Here is a 19,964-nt window from a genome sequence, read left to right as displayed (position 1 = left end):
AAAGAGGTTTTCCAACACTCCAAAGAGGGGGAGACAGTTGGTGGTGACGGTGGAACAGTTTTCGGTGTAGATTGCCGTCGTGAAGGTTGCCCCGACGATGTTGCGGCGCCACCGGGAGAGAGGGGGAGAGAGTCGCCCACTTCTTCTTCTTCTTCCTCGATATCCACCTAGATGGGAGGGGAGTTTCCCCTCTGATCCTTGGCATCCATGGCTCCCGGAGGGCAGTAGCCCCTCTGGGATTGGATCTTTGTCTTTGTTTCTCTCATGTTTTGGGACTATTTTCTGACCCCTTCACTGTTTCTTAAATATCCGGAGATCTGTAACTCCGATCTGGCTGAAATTTTGAGGGTGATTTTTATTAGGAAATTATATTTCTTATGGATAAATAAGGTCCCCAACCAACTAAAGGGGTGGCTACAAGATATCCGGGCGTGACCACCCCGGGGTCGTGCCTTATTGGCTGGTGGGCCCCTCGGGAACCATGTTGCATTGATTCTTCTTCCCAGAATTCACATATACTCCAAAAACACTATGCATATTTTTTTATGCGTTTGGATTTCGTTCGATATGGATTTTTTCAAAACATAAAAAACACAAAAAATAGGAAGTCGCACTGGGCACTGGATAAGTAATTTTGTCCCAAAAATAATATAAAATGTTGCCAAAAGTGTATGAAAGTTGTAGAATATTGGCATGAAACAATCAAAAACTACAGATACGACGGATACTGTCGGGACCGCGATCCTAAGTCATAATATCCCACCAGGTAACACATGACATCACTTTGCGGCCTCACGCACGGTTAACTCCACGACTGCCACCTTACCTTTGCCGGGACCGTTTGCGTCTTTTGGTTCACATATATGAATGTGTCGCTAGCATTAGAACGACAAAGAACCCGGGTCGACATGACTAGTTATAAACCCAGGTGGTACATCCGTAGGGGACAGGGATACATAACCCGGCAAAGCAGGTGTCAGTCAACAGCGTGTGTAGATGAGTCATAGCAAGCTACAAGGACTCCATTACACCGCGTGACATTTCCCCGAGGGGACAGACCAACAGCAAAGAAGGATACATGCTAGTCAATCAATGTGTCCGGAGCAGTAGCAAGCTATCAAGGCTCAGTGGAAGCACAATAGCATTTCACCGTAAAGAGTAATACTAAAGGCACACAACTAGGTGTCGAATCCCACACATAGCAATGCATTTCAAACAGACACACAATATGCACGATATGTGTAGATACAACATGGCATCACAACATAATCTACAACATGTCATTTATTTAGAATGCTCCGAAGAGTCAACATAGTATAATGTTACAATATAGAGGGTCACAAGACCCAACATTCAGTGCATACAAACATCAAGCGAAAGTTACATGTATGGGTACAAACATCTACTTAAAGCGGTTGGAAGAGCCTGAAAAGCTACAACGACCCTACCAAAGGAGCCAGACCTTAGTATGGGATTCCTAAGATATTCTGGTCAATGTCAAACTCATCGCATAGAAACCTTTGACGACACTAAGGTCTCCTCTGTAAAAACATAATTAAGCAACATAGAGTACAAAGGTACTCGGCAAGACTTACATCAGAACTATCTACTTATGCATCAGTGTCAACATAGGGGGTTGTGGAGTTTATTTGCAGCAAGCCAGCTTTGACTCTTGGCTAACCTATACTACGACCACAAACACTTCCTTGGAGGTGGGGTAGCGCACACGAGTCCAGATATTCACCAAATCAATAGACCACTATGGATCCACTCTCGTCTCCCTACGAGAAGGCCATCCATAGCACCCACACTTATCTTGCATGTTTTAGAGTATCCATTCCAAGTTGTCTATGTACCACATAATATTTCCAAGTAGACCATATCCGAGGACGCGGCTATTTGAACATATTAATTCACCCTGCAAGGGTATACTTCTTCAGACACGCTCTCAGCACTTATCACCATATGTACGTCATGCATCTTGGCAACCTTCAAGCGGAAGCACTGGCGTGGGTGTTGGCCACGACCGTTAACCACACAAAACCCTAGTCCAGGTTTATCGCCTATTTGAGACTAAACCCGCAAGGAAGTCTGACCGAAGTATCCTCAGTGTCCTCAATTGATGTGCACAAGGTTCCATAAGCCCACCATCCGGGTTCCACTTGGTACACCATGCCACCGTGTATCTATCGTACTAAAGCCTATCCGGTTTCCATAATCCCACCATTCGGGTTCCACTTGGCACAAGCTTTACGCTCACACAGTAGGACATGAACACAACCATTCTGATTCATCGTCCAGATGGATCAGACCCGACACAACTCTAGGCAGAGTAGGCACAGTAAGCAAGCATGGATGAGTAAACATGACAAGGCTCAAGAAGTTGCTACTCATGCTATGTGGTTTCAACTATTTACTGTGGCAAAAATAGGTCATGCAGAGGAATGGGTTCAACTACTGGAACATGTATCAGTTGAATCGGTGTTGTCCTAATGGAGTAAAAGAGAGTAGGAGCGAGAGAGTTGGTTTATATCAATATGCTCAAGGGGGGTTTCTTGCGTGACAATTTTGATGATAGCAATGAGTCTTCATCAATGTCAAAGATCACATCGTCGAAACCATCATCTACCAAGGGGAAACAGCACCGGGAAACAGAAACAAACACATTCAATACAATGCACCAAACATGATTTATGATATGGCATGTTAAGGCATTGAAGTTACCAAATGGAAAAGATAGTCACATTAAGTGAAGTGTAATTCAATTATATACCAAATTCCAACTCCAACACTATTTATCAAATCATCCTAACCATCATTTTTCCCTACTACATGATGTTAACTTGCTCAAACATGCATGAACATCTCAGAAATAGATTCCTTGCATTTTTATGATCATTTTTCATATATAAATTATTTTCATTGGAGTTATAGTTTATTTTCTATGATTTCTAGAAGTTTTAAGTATTTTATGAAATTCAAAAATCATTTTCTGATTTATTTTAATTCCAGAAAGCCATTATTTTGCCAGCATGTTGTCATGGTGACCTCAGCAGATCAACACGCTGACCCAGGTCAAACCTGACGAGTGGAGCCCACTTGTGAGTGGCTCATTTAAAAAACAAGTTTAATTATAAACTAAGTAATAGTTATTAGGCTCTGGGCCCATTAGTCAGCCGGTCATTAGGTTAGTTAATCTAGTTATTAAAACTAACAACTAACTTCTTAAATAACCAAGGGCCAGGCCCACACGTCAGTGAAACACTAGTGGCAATTAGTGCCTAATCTAATTACTTCATGCAGCAGACCCACATGGCAGTTGCTCAGGCCGGCAAGGTTGACGCCAACGACTAACAGGGTGATGGAGGCATGCCAGAATCGCAGCATCGGCGTCCATTCAAGGCACAGATGGTTGGAATGGGTTCCTGGGGGTGCGGCGCTTCGGATGGAGGTCTCGGGGCTGCCGGGGATGACTTGTAGCAGCAACGGCGACGAGCTCTAGCGCAGCGGCGCTCGGGAGCATGCAACACAGTGCTGCGATGCTCGAGGGGAAAGGCTAGGGGCTGCATTGGCCTCCTCGAGGCACCAGTAGAACGACGCGGTGCCAAGGCGAGACCGTCTCGAGCTCATGCCACGCTGACGACGAAGCCGTACGGCGGCGAGCTTGGGAAGTTGGGGAAACGACGGCTATAGCGCAAAAGAGGAGGGGGAAGGGGGAACCGACGAAGGAGCTCATGGGGAGGCTGATGGTAGGCTCAGTGGGCTCGGGGGCACTCTGGACGTCGTGAATCGGAGCCGACGGGCGGCGGTGCTGAAGATTGGGGATGAGCTCGATGGCCGCGACGTCATGCTCCTCATCTTGATTCCATCGGCTTGGAGAGGAAGCAGAGTATTGCTGAGTTTCTGCGCAGGGCAAAAAGCTTAGCGGTGGCTGGTGGCTGCGGTGGTGCTCGTCGGTGCTCTCGGGCGGCTTGACTATGCGCGAGGGAGAGAGCCAGTGGGGGAGGGAGAGCAGGGGATGGTGATAGAGAGACCAGGGTGGTGTGTGGCATCCTTAGCCAGATCCTGGCGACCAGAGGCAAGTAGGAGGTGGCCGGGAACGGCTACCCGGTCGACACCGAGTTGCTTCTCCTTTTGGGAGAAGGTAGAACAAGCTCCAAGAGCTCGTGGACTCGGCCTGCAATCTCCATAGGCCAGGTAAGTTTCTTACCTTTTGTTCTTTTATTTTGCATCTGTTTTCTAATAGATTCCCTTTGTATTATTTTGTTTGGGTAAATATAATAAATCGCAAAACCCTGAAATAGTTTATAGAATATACTCTGAATATTCCAAAGTCCCATAAAAAGTTTTAGCATTTTTGAATAACTAAAATATTTATAATCTGTTATTCGTCATTTTCAACAACTTAGTTGGTTTATTTAAAATTCTAGAAAAGGTTGACAAAAAATATATCACCCCTTTAATATTGTTTCCAACATTTATCAGAGAGGGTGATCATTTTTAAAAGCCTCTTTGGTTTATAGAAAACAATTTTGGTTGAACCTAGTTGATTTATTTTTATTTGGGGCTAGGGTTTGATCATCCCCATTTCAAATTAAATTAAATTTAACATGATGCAAGATGATGGCCAAACTAATTGCAAGCAAAAAAATTAGTGTTGTGACAACTCACCCCCACTAACGAGAATCTCGTCCCGAGATTCAGGCGTAGGGTAAGATGAAGAGGGGACACTAACTTATCACAATCTTCACAATCCAATTTCCCTTCTTGAAGATGTTGATTCTTCGCATCATGTTGGTCTTGACATGTTTGCCTTTGGGATCTTCACTCAACAAGACGATGAAGGAACGAAGAGTTCTACCAGAATCGATCTTCTTGAAGATCGAGCAGCTCATGATCAACTCATGGAGTGAGACATAGGAACGTCACTTGAGATGCGACACAAAACACATAATAGGAATGAGGAGATGAGGCATATGACATAGATTCAATTGGTAGGCAACAATTCCACACTTAAAATAGATGGTGATGAGGTTTCAAAGTAGCGAGGATTATGTTGCCCTTCATACCATAACGGGGCACCTTAGGAAGGTGACTTGTGGAGTTATTCCCTTAAGTGGAAAATATAATTACTTTTGATACATACATCATTGAAAGTCTTCATACTGTCTAAGGTAATCGATAATGATCGTTTGAAAGAATGTAAAAGAATGGTATACTCAGCGTGGAGAAGGAAATAGAGTTATAAAACAACTCGGTAAACACAAGGCACATTCCAATTGATCCCGAGGATATCACCGAGTGTCTAAGCGTGCTCTCAAGATCTTGAGCAATTCCATAATCATCAAGGTTTCACCAACATCCTTGCCAAGGATCCTGGAAACACAACATACCACCATGATGAATAATGATGGAGGATGCAGATGCAAAGGAAGACAACACTTTCTCATATTTCACCTTAGTGATGCCAAGGAAACACAATTTGGAAGATCGACCGAGAGACCTTTAGCACTCCACTTCTAATGTTCTCCTCGATGTACTAGCGCAACCCAATTATAGGAAATGCTTGATATCTAGCACATCTAGTATAGGTCAGACTTCGGAGCTCAAATGTGGTCCATGAGGAACTACTTCTGAACTAAGCCATAAGAAATCCACATGGGGAGGTGACTAGGGTTGTTGATATCAAATATTGTAACAATAAGTCTTCCGGCTAGGTGCGTTAGCCACAACATAACTTTACCGGGTTATAGAGAGACTAATATTATAATCCTTGCGAAGAGCTCCAACAATCATATGTGCGTGAGATTCATATCTGACTGGAGACAGAATATTCCAGACTCAGCATATCTGATAAGAAAGTTTGCAACACAAATCGACGACATGACATTGCGAGTTTCTCAGGAGATGAACTACGGAAGCCAACTCCAAAACATGAGATAGATTGAAAGACACACGTGAAGACACCTTCGAAGACAATGATGACCCCATGAAAAGTCTTACAACAAAACACTACCGAGTTTTGGGTGGGAACAATCATTGAGGATAATGAAGCCATGTGCAAGTCCGTCTGGGCCCTTTGGGTATAACACTTAAGTTCTTTCCCTTGAACAAATTAATCAGTGGCTTGGTGTGCTAGGGATTACATATGGAGTGGATATATTTTTCACATGATTGCACACATGACAGTTCACTTGTCGATATTCCGGTTACAACCGACATGGAGATGGAGAAATGAATAATGATGGCAAGGAGCATCACTGTATCAAGAGTTCATAAGAGGAGTGCCACTCTCATGACAATCTTGACATGAAGAGGGTAATACTCCAAGGTAGAACAAAACAAAAGCTAGATTGGCATTTGATCTGCGGGATACAACTGCTTTGACCTAATCCAAGAAATGGACGAGGTACTGGAGTTTGCTTCTCCCGGTCATTCTGAATTAGTATGGCTTGACAGACCACAGGAATAATAGGCATCGATGACATGAATACACAACTACTCTTGACTATCCTCAGATAGATGAAGGTTAAATTCAATTGAAGTGGGGCAACTCAAGAGCACATGATTTTTCTGACTTGTAGATGCATAGATTAGCATGTCGAACGAGTTCAACATAATTCTTCCAGATAACCCATGTAGAAAGGCGGAATTGGCAGAGTCACAATATAGAGTAGAGAACTCATCAAGAGCGCTCTTATTATGAGCATTTAGTTCGTGAAGAACTTCTGCCATGTTAGTTCATGGCAGTGGAAGAATGATGTACGACAAACCTTGAAAACTAGAACAAGGTTACTAGTAATTCTAAAGGAACGCGGAACTACTATGAACATGAGCGAGTGGAATGAATCCTGGATTCAAGAACCTAGTAACAGAATACCTACTGACTAAATAACATCGCATGATGTTTTCGATAATAACGGCCAGAATTATCACACTCGATAACACAAAAGACAGCTAGACTATTGGGTGGTTTTCCCAGGTAACATGGATTGATAATACTCCACAAATAGGTCAAGGCGACAAAGTACCTCAACAGCATAATTGGTGTGTTTTGTCAGGCCAAAAAGACACCGGGAATAGGAGGTACGAATTTGCAATTGCATCAGATTTATAACCCTTGGATAACTCGGACAACATAACGGTTGTACGGGGATGAAATATGATGCAACCTGCATGAAAACTGACGACATCACAATGAATACCTATGGGGACATTGATCCAGGAATACCACAACTTTCCTATAACTCTCCACCATCGTAACTCGTCATCCTAATAGATAGATGAGAAAGCCTAATTCTTAAACCCCGTAAAATAAAGAAGAGGGCAACTTAGAATAAGAATGAAATAAGGAAAGGTGTAAAAAGAGCCTTACGTTCCCTTCCACACCAATTCCCTTATATAACTAAAGCAGTTCTAGACTCAGCATCGACCAGTTTGACATGGTAGTCCTACAAGCAGTCAAGCTCTGATACCAAAGCTGTCGGGACCCCGACCCTATTTCATAAGAACCTGCTACTGCAAAAAAGACCTTCCAACGGCGCCAGAAACGTGCTGACGGGAGACTGTTCTTGTCTTGATACTCCTCAGCAACGGCACCAGGAATCCTTGTGCTATGGCTACGCCTTAAGGGACTTCCGAGGCAAATATGCAAAGAATCTCCCCCGTGGCCTTGGAGCCTTGCGTTGGTGTTCCCTCAAAGCGGAAAGGGTGATGTAGCGCAGCGGTGGTAAGTATTTCCCTCAGTTTGAGAACCAATGTATCGATCCGGTGAAGGAGTATCTCAAGTGCCTACACAAACACAAAACTATGAAGGGGTTGTCAATCCCTTATAGATTGTTCGCCAAGAGAGAACTGAAAGCAACAAAGTAACAAAGCAAAGTAAAAGCAAAAGTGGAAAACAATAGGTGTGAATAGACCCCGGGCCATAGTGTTTACTAGTGGCTTCTATCATGAAAGCAAGTAGACGGTCGGTGAACAAATTACTGTCGAGCAATTGATAGAACCGCGCAAAGTCGTGACGTCATCTATGGCAATGATTATATATATATAGGCATCACGTCCAAAACAAGTAGACCAATACTTTCTGAATCTACTACTATTACTCCACACGTCGACCGCTATCCAGGATGCATCTAGTGTATTAAGTCCAAAAGAACAGAGTAACGCCTTAAGCAAGATGACATGATGTAGATGGACATTCTCATATCTACGAGAAATCCCACCTTGTTACCCTTGATGGAAACTACACGATGTGTGACTTGCTGCCCCTGTTGTCACTGGAAAGGTCACCACACGGTAAGAACCCAAAACCAAGCACTTCTCCCATTGCAAGAATCATAGATCTAGTTGGCCAAACAAAACCCAAGACTCGGAGAGACTTACAAGGATATCCAATCATGCATATAATAAATCAGCAAAGACTCGAATATATAACATAGATAATCTGATCACAAATCCACAATTGATCGGATCTTGACAAACACACCACGAAAGAGGATTACATCGGATAGATCTCCATGAAGATCATGGATAACTTTGTATTGAAGATCCAAGAGAGAGAAGAAGCCATCTAGCTACTAACTACGGACCCGTAGGTCTGAAGTGAACTACTCACGAGTTATTGGAGGGGCGATGATGTTGATGTAGAAGCCCTCCAACTCCAAAGTCCCCTCCGGGAGGGCACCGGGAAGGGTCTCCAGATGAGATCTCGCGGAAACGGAACGTTGCGGCGGCGGAAAATTGTTTTCGTGGATTCCCTGATTTTTTTTCTGTATTTTAGGGAATATATAGGCGAAGGAGCTAGGTCAGGGGGCGCCAGGGAGGCCACAAGCCTACTAGCCGTCGCCCCCGTGGCGGCGGCTACAGGGATTGTGGGCTCCCTGTAGCTCTCCTGGCTTGGCCTACAAGCCCCCTGATCTTGTTTCGTTCGGGAAAATTTTATTTCGAGGATTTTATTTCGTTTGGACTCTGTTCCAAAATAAGATCTGGAAAGAGCCAAAAACGTAGAAAAAACAGGAACTGGCACTTGGCACTGAATTAATAAGTTAGTCCCAAGAAAGATATAAAAGGTACAGAAAACATCCAAAGATGACAAGATAACAGCATGAAACCATCAAAAATTATAGATACGTTTGAGACGTATCAGAACCCAGCAGGTAAAACATCACATCGCTTTGCGGCCTCATGCATGGTAAACTCCACGGCTGCCACCTTACCTTGGCCGGGACCATTTGCGTCTTTTGGCTCACATAAACGAATGTGTCGGCAACATTCGAACAATAAAGAAACCGGGTCGACTTGACTAATTATAAACCCAAGTGGTACATCCGTACGGGGAAATACATACATAACCCAGCAAAGCAGGTGTCGGTCAACATCGTGTGTAGACGACTCGTAGCAAGCTACAAGGACTCCATTACACCGCGTGACATTTCCCCGAGGGGACAAACACAACAACAAAGAAGGATACATGCCGGGCAATCAGTGTGTCTGGAGCAGTAGCAAGCTAGCAAGGCTCAGTGGAAGCACAAGAGGCATTTCCCCATAAAGAGTACTACTAAAGGCACACAACTAGGTGTCGAATCCCACACATACCAATCCATTTCAAACATACACAGAATATGCACGATACGTGTAGATACAACAAGACATCACAACATAACTCTACAACACGTCATTTATTTAGAAGGCTCTGTAGAGCCAACATAGTATAATGTTACAACATAGAGGGACACACGATCGAACATTCAAAGCATACAAACATCAAGCGAAAGTTACATGTTTGGGTACAGACATCTACTAAAAGCGGGTGGAAAAGCCTAAAAAGCTACAACGACCATACCAAAGAAGCCAGACCTCTGTGTGCGATTCCCCAGCTATTCCGGTAAATGTCAAACTCATCGCGTAGAAACCTTTAACGAGACTAAGGTCTCATTTGCAAAAACATAATGAAGCAACCGTGAGTACAAAAGTACTCAACAAGACTTACATAAGAAATATCTACATACGCGTCATTTTCAACAAAGGGGGTTGTGGAGTTTATTTGTAGTAAGCCAACATTGACTCTTGCCAAACTATACTATGACTACGAAGACTTTCTATGAGGTGGGGTAGTGCACACGAGTCCACATATTCACCAAATCAATACACCACTATGGATCCACTCTCGTCTCCCTACGAGAAGGCCATCCATAGCACTCACGCTTATCTTGTATGTTTTAGAGTATCCATTCCAAGTTGTCTATGTACCACATAACGTTTCCGAGTAGACCATATCCGAGGACGCGGCTATTCGAACAGATTAATTCACCCTGCAGGGGTATACTTCTTCACACACGCTCTCACCCATTATCACCGTATGCACGTCATGCATCTCGGCAACCTTTAAACGAAAGCACTCGCGTGGGTGTCGGCCACGACCGTTAACCACACAAAACCCTAGTCCAGGTTTATCGCTTATTTGAGACTAAACCCGCAAGGAAGTCCGACCGAAGTTTCCTCAACGTCCTCAAATGATGTGCACAGGTTTCCACAAGCCCACCGTCCGAGTGCCACTTAGTACACCGTGACACTGTGTATCTACCGTACTGAAGCCTACCACATCGGGCAGAGCTAAACACAGACGCCAACACTTCTCCTACAAACACCAGAAACTAATTGCAACTCCTGGACAAAGATTTAGGCGATTAATAAGCCGAGAGGGGTCATATTTCAGAGCCCAATGCATGATAGTATCTTGTCTTGGATAACATACATAGAAGTCAGTTCTAAAGGACAATCCCAATCAGACAACCCACCGTCTACTCCTACATGGAGTCACGTCGCTACCTTTACCAAATCGGATTCACATGCTTTATGCTCACAAAGTAGGACATGAACACAACCATTCTGATTCATCGTCTAGACGGATCAGACCCAACACACCTCTAGGCATAGAAGGCACAGTAAGCAAGCATGGATGAGTAAGCACGCCAACGCTCAAGAAGTTCCTACTCATGCTAAGTTGTTTCAACTATTTACTGTGTTAAAAACATGTCATGCAGAGGAATGGGTTCAACTATCGGAACATGTAACAGTTGAATCGTTGTTGTCCTAATGAAGTAAAAGAGAGCAGGGGTGAGAGAGTGGGTTTATATCAGTATGCTCAAGGGGGGTTGCTTGCGTGACAATTCTGATGATAGCAATGAGTCTTCATAAATGTCAATGATCACATCGTCGAAACCATCGTCTATCGAGGCAAAACAGCACGGGCAAACAAAAAAGAACACATCCAATGCAATGCAGCAAACATGATGTATGATATGGCATGTTAAAGCATTGAAGTTACCAAATGGAAAAGATAGTCACATTAAGTGAAGTGGAATTCAATTATATACCAAATTCCAACTCCAACACTATTTATCAAATTATCCTAACCATCATTTTTCCTACTTGGTGATGTTAACTTGGTTAAACATGCATGAACATGTCAGAAACAGATTCCTTGTATTTTTATGATTGTTTTTTATATATAAATTATTTTCATTGGAATTATAGTTTATTTTCTTTGATTTTTATAAGTTTTAAGTATTTTATGAAATTCATAAATCATTTCCTGATTTATTTTAATTCCAGAAAGCCATTATTGCGCCAGCATGTTGTCAGGGTGACCTCAGCAGATCAACAGGCTGACTCAGGTCGAGCCTCACGAGTGGAGCCCACTTGTTAGTGGCTCATGTAAAAAACAAGTTTAATTATAATCTAATTAATCTGAAACTACTTTGCGGGTAGGAAACTAGAAGTACTTACTAGGTGTAATAGATAGTTTGCAAGATAATAAAGAAAGAGTAAATAAAAGTTAGGGGATGTTTACATAAATATTAATTTACTAAGCTTTTTAATAGAAAACGTTTTGTAATACAAGATAAAGATTTGTCCCAACGCAATCGATAAATAGACCGGAAATCATTGTTGTAGCTTTATAAGAGGGAGAGGCATATGGTAACCTACTTTGTGTAATTGGATCATATGAATTCATTATTGGAACTCTAGCAAGCGTCCACAACTACTGAAGATCATTAAGGTAAAACCCAACCATAGCATCAAACATCAATTTTGCTTTACTCCCATATGCAAACAACACCCTTAATCGAGTTTGTATTTTAGTCACTCACGCAACCCACTATAAGAGAATCATGAACATATTGCAACACCCTACAATGGTAATCCCCAACTTGTGCGTGGAACGGAAGGCACCATAGGGCAGCACCAAAACAAAAAATACAACTCAAACCAATCACGGTCGTCAACAACCCATATGACAAAATAAGTCTACTCAAACATCATAGGATAGACACACGTCATTGGATAATCATATATACAATTAAGCACCATGTGTAAACAGCGATTACAGGAAGGAAAAGAGGTTTTACAACGCTGGAAAGAGGGGGAGATAGTTGGTGGTTACGGTGGCAAAGTTTTCGGTGTAGATCGTCGTCGTGACAGTTGCCCCGAAGACGCTGCGGCGCCACCTGGAGAGAGGGGGAGAGAGCCCCCCCCACTTATTCTTCTTCCTTGGTATCCACCTAGATGGGAGGGGAGTTTCCCTGGCATGCATGGCTCCTGTAGAGCAGCAGCCCGTGTGGGATTGGATCTCTGTCTTTGTTTCTGTCGTATTTTACGACTATTTTCTGACCCCTTGATCTTTTCTTAAATATCCGGAGATCTGTAACTCCGATCGGGCTGAAATTTTGATTGGGATTTTTATTAGGAAATTATATTTCTTATGGAGAAAGAATGTCCCCAACCAACTGAAGAGGTGGCCATAAGGTTGTAGGGCGTGACCACCCTGGGGTCGTGCCTTATTGGCTGGTGGGCCCCTCGAGCACCATGTTGCATTGATTCTTGTTCCCAAAGTTCACATATAGTCCAAAAACAATCTGCATATTTTTTACGCGTTGGGACTTCGTTTGATATGGATTTTTTGAAAAACATAAAAAATAGAAGTCGCATGGGGCACTGGATAAGTAATTTCGTCCCAAAAATAATATAAGATGTTGCCAAAAGTGTATGAAAGTTGTGGAATATTGGCATGAAACAACCAAAAACTACAGATACGACGGATACTGTCAGGACCACGATCCTAAGTCAAATTAACCCAGCAGGTAACACATGACATCACTTTGCGCCCTCACGCACGGTTAACTCCATGGCTTCCACCTTACCATGGCCGGGACCGTTTGCGTCTTTTGGCTCACGTATATGAATGTGTCACTAGCATTAGAACTACAAAGAACCCGGGTCGACATGACTAGTTATGAACCCAAGTGGTACATCCGTAGGGGACAGGCATACATAACCCATCAAAGCAGGTGTCGGTCAATAGCGTGTGTAGACAAGTCATAGCAAGCTACAACGATTCCATTACACCGCGTGACATTTCCCTGAGGGGACAGACACAACACCAAAGAAGGATACATGCTGGTCAATCAATTTGTCCGGAGAAGTAGCAAGCTACCAAGGCTCCGTGGAAGCACAATAGGAATTTCCCCGTAAATAGTACTACTAAAGGCACACAACTAGGTGTCGAATCCGACACATACCAATGCATTTCAAACAGACACACAATATGCACGATATGTGTAGATACAAGATGGCATCACAACATAACTCTACAACATGTCATTTATTTAGAAAGCTCTGAAGAGCCAACATAGTATAATGTTAGAACATAGAAGGTCACACGACCCAACATTTAGAGTACACAAACATCAAGCGGAAGTTACATGTCTGGGTATACACATCTAATAAAAGCGGCTCGAAGAGCCTGAAAAGCTACAATGACCCTACCAAAGGATCAAGACCTCTGTCTGGGATTCTAAGCTATTCTAGTCAATGTCAAACTCATCGCGTAGAAACCTTTAATGAGACTAAGGTCTCCTCTGCAAAAACATAATTAAGAAACCTTGAGTATAAAGGTACTCAGCAAGACTTACATCAGAACTATCTACATATTCATCAGTGTCAACAAAGGGGGTTGTGGAGTTTATTTGCAGCAAGCTAGCTTTAACTCTTGGCTAACCTGCACTATGACCACAAACACTTTCTTTGAGGTTGGGTAGCGCACACGAGTCCACATATTCACCAAATCAATACACCACTATGGATCCAAACTCGTCTCCCTATGAGAAGGCCATCCATAGCACTCACACTTATCTTGCATGTTTTAGAGTATCCATTCCAAGTTGTCTATGTACCACATAATATTTCCAAGTATATCATCTCCGAGAACGCTTCTATTCGAACATATTAATTCACCCTGTAGGGGTATACTTCTTCACACACGCACTCACCACTTATCACCATATGTACGTCAGGCATCTCGGAAACCTTCGAGCAGAAGCACTGGCGTGGGTGTCACCCACGACCGTTAACCACACAAACCCCTAGTCGAGGTTTATCGCCTAATGCAGTAAAAGAGAGCAGGAGTGAGGGAGTGGGTTTATATCAGTATGCTCAAGGGGGTTGCTCGCCTGAAAGTTGTGAAGATAGCAATGAGTCTTCATCAATGTCAACAATCATATCGTCGGAACCAACGTCTACCGAGGGGAAACAACACCGACAAACAGAAAAGAACACATTCAATGCAATGCAGCAAACATGATGTATGATATGGCTTGTTAAAGCATTGAATTGACCTATTGGAAAAGATAGTCACATTAAGTGAAGTGGAATTCATTTATATACCAAATTCCAACTCCAACACTATTTATCAAATTATCCTAACCATCATTTTCAATAATTGGTGATGTTAACTTGCTCAAACATGCATGAACATGGCATAAACAAATTCCATGCATTTTTCTGATCATTTTCCATGTATAAATTATTTCCATTGGAGTTATAGTTTATTTTATATGAATTTTAGAAGTTTTAAGTATGTTATGAAATTCATAAATCATTTCCTGATTTATTTTAATTCAAGAAAATCATTATTACACCAGCATGTTGTGAGGGTGACCTCAGCAGGTCAACTCGCTAACTCAGGTCAAACCTGACGAGTGGATCCCACTTGTGAGTGGCTCGCGTAACAAACAAGTTTAATTATAAACTAACCAAGAGTTATTAGGCTCTGGGCCCATTAGTCAGCGGGTCATTAGGTTAGTTAATCTAGTTATTAAAACTAACAGCTAACTTCTTAATTAACCAGGGGCCAGGCCCACACGTCAGTGTAATAGGTGGCAATTAGTACCTAATCTAATTACCTAAAGCAGCGGACCCACATGGCAGTGGCTCAGGCCGGCAAGGTCGATGCCGGCGACCAACTGGGCGACGGCGGCACACAGGTATCGCATCATCGGCGTCCATTCAAGTCGTGGACGGGTGGAATGAGTTCCTCGGGTAGGGCGCTTCGGATGGAGGTCTCGGGGCTGCCGTGGATGGCTTGCAGCCGCAACGACGACGAGCTCTGGCAGCGGCGGCGCTCGGGAGTATGCGACAGAGGGCTGCAAAGCTCTACGGGAAGGGCTAGGGGCTGCGTTGCCCTCCTCGAGGCACCAGGAGCACGACACGTTTCTAGGGCGAGACCGGATAGAGCTCAGGCCACACCGATGACGAAGCCGTATGGTGGCGAGCTCGAGAAGTTGGGGAAACAACGGTTATAGGACGCAAAAGTAGAGGAGGCAGGGGGAACCGATGACGGAGCTCACTAGGATGCTGATGGCAGGCTGAGTGGGCTAGGGGGCGCTCTGGACATCGCGAATTGGAGCCGACCGGAGGCGGTGCTGAAGATTGCGGATGAGCTCGATGGTCGTGACATTGTGCTCCTCGTCTTTATTCCGTCGGATCGGAGAGGAAGCAGAGTATTGCGGAGCTTCTGGGTAGGACGAAAAGCTTGGCAGTAGCAGGTGGCCACGGTGGTGCTCGTCGGCGCTCTCGGGCGTCTCGAGTGTGCGCGAGGGAGAGAGCCAAAGGGTGTGGGAGAGCAGGGGAGAGTGAGAGAGAGACCAGGGGGGTGCATGGCGTCCTTAGGCAGCTCCGAGCGACCAGGAATGGTTGCCCGCTCCAGAGCGAGCTGTTTCTCCTTCTGGGAGAAGGTAGAAGAAGCTCCACGCGCTGGTGGACTGGCCCTACAATTTCCATAGGCCAGGTAAGTTTCTTACCTTTTTTATTTTGCTTTTGTTTTCTAATAAATTCCCTTTGTTTTATTTTGTTTGGGCAAATATAATAAATCCAAAAACCATGAAATAATTTATAGGATATACACTGAATATTCCAAAGTCCCATAAAAAGTTTCATGATTTTTGAATAACTAAAATATTTATAATATGTTATTGGTCATTTTCAACAACTTTGTTGGTTTATTTAAAATTCCAGAAAAGGTTGACAAAAAATAGATCACCCTTGTTATGTTGTTTCCAACATTTATGACAGAGGGTGATCATTTTTAAAAGCCTCTTTGGTTTATTGAAAACAAGTTTGCTTTGGGGCTAGGGTTTGATCATCCCCATTTTAAATTAAATTAAATTTAACATGCAAGATGATGATGCAACTAATTGCAAGCTAACATTTTAGGGTTCTGACAAATACGCATCAGCATCCCCAAACTTAATTCCTGCTCGTCCCCTATTAGATAAATGCTGAAAACAATATTTTTTGATATGGAATGCTACCTAAAATAATGTTGAACAAATGTCTAGTAATGGAATGAATATTATGATACAAGTCATTCAAGGCAATAGTCTATCTTTTTACAAAAACACATCCATACTTAGGTTTACTAACAAATAATCATGTCCTTTCAAAATAACAATGCTGAAGAACACTATCCCTACAAAATCAGATAGTCTATCATGCTTGGTGTTCCTAGCATAAAGTATAAATCATGAGCACCTCGGTGTCAAACCAAGCAATTGGATCATACTTCTTAATGTGCTTCAACATTTTATACCTCACTCAATCCATGAGCGTGAACCATGGACATAGCATATAGGTGGAATAGAGTATGGTGTTAGGTTTTATAGGGCTAAAAGTGGAGATAAAAGTCTCGCACAACCTAGGCGCACCAACGAGCTAAGAAGATGACCATCAATCGATATCAATGCGAGGAATAGGGATTGCCATGCAACTGATGCACTAGAGCTATAAGTGTATGAAAGCTCAACTCAAGCTACCTGGGTGTATCCAACTTCCTTGCTCATGAAGACTTCGGGCATTTGAGGGTGCCCATCATCGGATTATGCAATCCAAGTTCTATAATGAAAAACTCCCACTACCATATGAATGTGACAAAACATGAGACTCTCTATGAAAAACATGGTGCTACTTTGAAACATAAGTGTGTAAAAAGAGGTAGTAGAACTGCCCCTTCTCTCTTTTCTCTAATTTTTTCTTTTTCTTTTTCTTTTTCTTTTTTTCTTTTTTTATTTTTCTTTTTTTCATTTTTTCCATTTTTCTTTTCTTCTTTTCTTTATTTTTCGTTCGGAGTTCCATCCCGACATGTGGGGGAATCATTGTCTCCATCATCCTTTCCTTACTTAGACAATGACCTAACAATGAATAGCATCACACTTTTATTTTCTTACAAATTCATATGAAAAAATACTAAATAATATAACTCCATATGAATTCCTCTAGAAGTGTACGAGGATGTACAATGATCTAGCATAACATGTATAATACTGATGAATGGTAGTATTTCCACAAATACTACGTCAGATACATGATCATGCAAAGCAATATAACAATGAGTATACTAGTCATATGATGTAAAGGTGGAGGTTGTATGGCAATATATCTCGAAATGGCTATGGATATGCCATGATAAGTGGGTATAGTAGATGTTTTTAGGAAGGTATAAGGTGGCTTATGTGCAACAGAGAGTATCGTGTGACGGGGCTTGGATCCACCGGCTAAGTTTGCACCAATCCTCGAGGTGAGAATGGGCAATGCACGGACCGAAAAGGCTAGCACATATGAGGTGGTGAGAGTGCGTACATCTACGGATTCACACTAGTCATAAAGAACTCACATACTTATTGCAAAGCATTATTAGCCCTATTGAATCAATGTACTTATTACATGCGCATAGTGAGGAGGTTGGTAGGAGTTAACCATCGCGCGCCCCCGCTTATAACAACACAAATGATTTCAATGAAGGATAAATTATACTCCAACTTCATCGCATAACTAGATAATATGCGTGCATGGTTCGGGAATCACAAACCTAAACACTGATATTCCTACTAATCCACAATCATCCACTCGTGCACCTGCATATTACTATCTTAATGTCACAAAAATATTGCCAGGAATCAAACATGTTATATTCAGTGATCTACAACTTTTATGTAGGATTTTATGACTAAACATGTGAATGACCAATTCATGTTAACTCTCTAAATAGGTATAAGTAAAGCATGAGAGTTCAACTTATTTATAGAAAATACCACACACTAATAAATATAAGTGAAGCAAGGGAGCATTCTACAAATAATGGTTTTCTATATGTAGAGAAACATGCATCCAACTTCAAATGATATAAGTGAAGCACATGAAGCATTCTAGAAATATATAATTGAATTGCAAAGAGCATTCTATAAATCAACCATGGACTTTCCATAGCAGCATGGTGCATTGCTAATTGGAAAATAAAAGGCACATGATGCTCCAAGATTTGACGCATATCATGTGAACAAAACAACCCGAGACATACCGATACTTGTTGAAAATGAAAGATGGGATGCCTTCTGGGACATCCCCAAGCTTAGACGCTTAAGTCTCCTTGAATATTTACTTGGGTTGCCTTGGAAATATCCAAGATTGAACTATTGTCTCTCCTTATTCTTCTTAAATTGAGACCTCCTCGAACTTTGAACACTTCATCCACACAAAATTTAACACAACTTTCATTAGAAAGGTTAGTACATATAACATCAAATCTCATCATGTCCTGCCATAACATTATTTTGTAATTATAATACAAAATTAACTACTGTATGCTATCAAAATTCTATGGCTCCCATGCCAATTGGGCTCAACGAGAGCTCAAACATAATTCGACATAGCAACTATAATAGGAATCTGCGAAAAATAGATGAAACATATACATGTGTAACTCAGAAAACTCAGAAACATTAGGACGTGGTAAACAATTTGCATAAATTGGTGTCTAAAAATTTCAGAATTTTTCGACGTTCCAAGTAAAATAAGAAAATTCAAAAACTACAACCAATGTTTCTGTTTTGTCACATCACATATCAAACAAGCAATTTAAACATCCTAAAGGTAAATACTGGCACATTATTTCTTAATACAATGGATTTGCACAAGAGGGTAATTTTTTTTGTTTAAAAATTGTTGTATTCAAGATTCACAAAGTCTCCATGGGCATGAACAAAAATTCAAGGACGTCCCCCACTTCAACGGTCCTCATCATTCTCACTTTCACTTTTGTTTTTGAAAATGTTTTAGAATCCCCACTTTTTTTTATTTTTTTAAAAGAACACTGTCAGCATTCTAGGAATGGGGGTACCCATACCTGCCTGCCTGTGGCCCAGAGCTGGCCCACTTCATCAAGCAAACCAACGGGCTCTGTACCACTCAAGGCAAGGCCCTCGTGAGGGAACAAGCCTCACGAGGACGAACGACATCAAGACGTGCATGGGGCCTCCTCGGGACCCCTCCGGAGCAGCGGATATTCTGACGCGAGGCCCAGCGTCAAGAGTCAAGGGTGATGCAAGGGAAGGACATGCGAGCAGCAGATAGCAGGGCGGAATAGTTTCACCTTTAGTGCAAAGAGCGGCAGGGATGTACCGGGGTTCCAAAGGCATCTTCCAAAGGTTTCCCTTCTGGTGCAACAAAGCCGTCTCCGCCCGCCAGCAGGACATACGTCATCCCCGTGCCCGACCCTGCAGCGCGGGCGGCCACTTTGCAGGAGAAGACCACTTTTGGGCAGGGGAGCATGTTCCCCTGTTCCCCTTCAA

Source organism: Hordeum vulgare, chromosome 7H (genome assembly GCF_904849725.1).
Source record: "Hordeum vulgare subsp. vulgare chromosome 7H, MorexV3_pseudomolecules_assembly, whole genome shotgun sequence".
NCBI lineage: Eukaryota > Viridiplantae > Streptophyta > Magnoliopsida > Poales > Poaceae > Hordeum > Hordeum vulgare.
Note: the sequence above shows the minus strand (reverse complement) of the source record.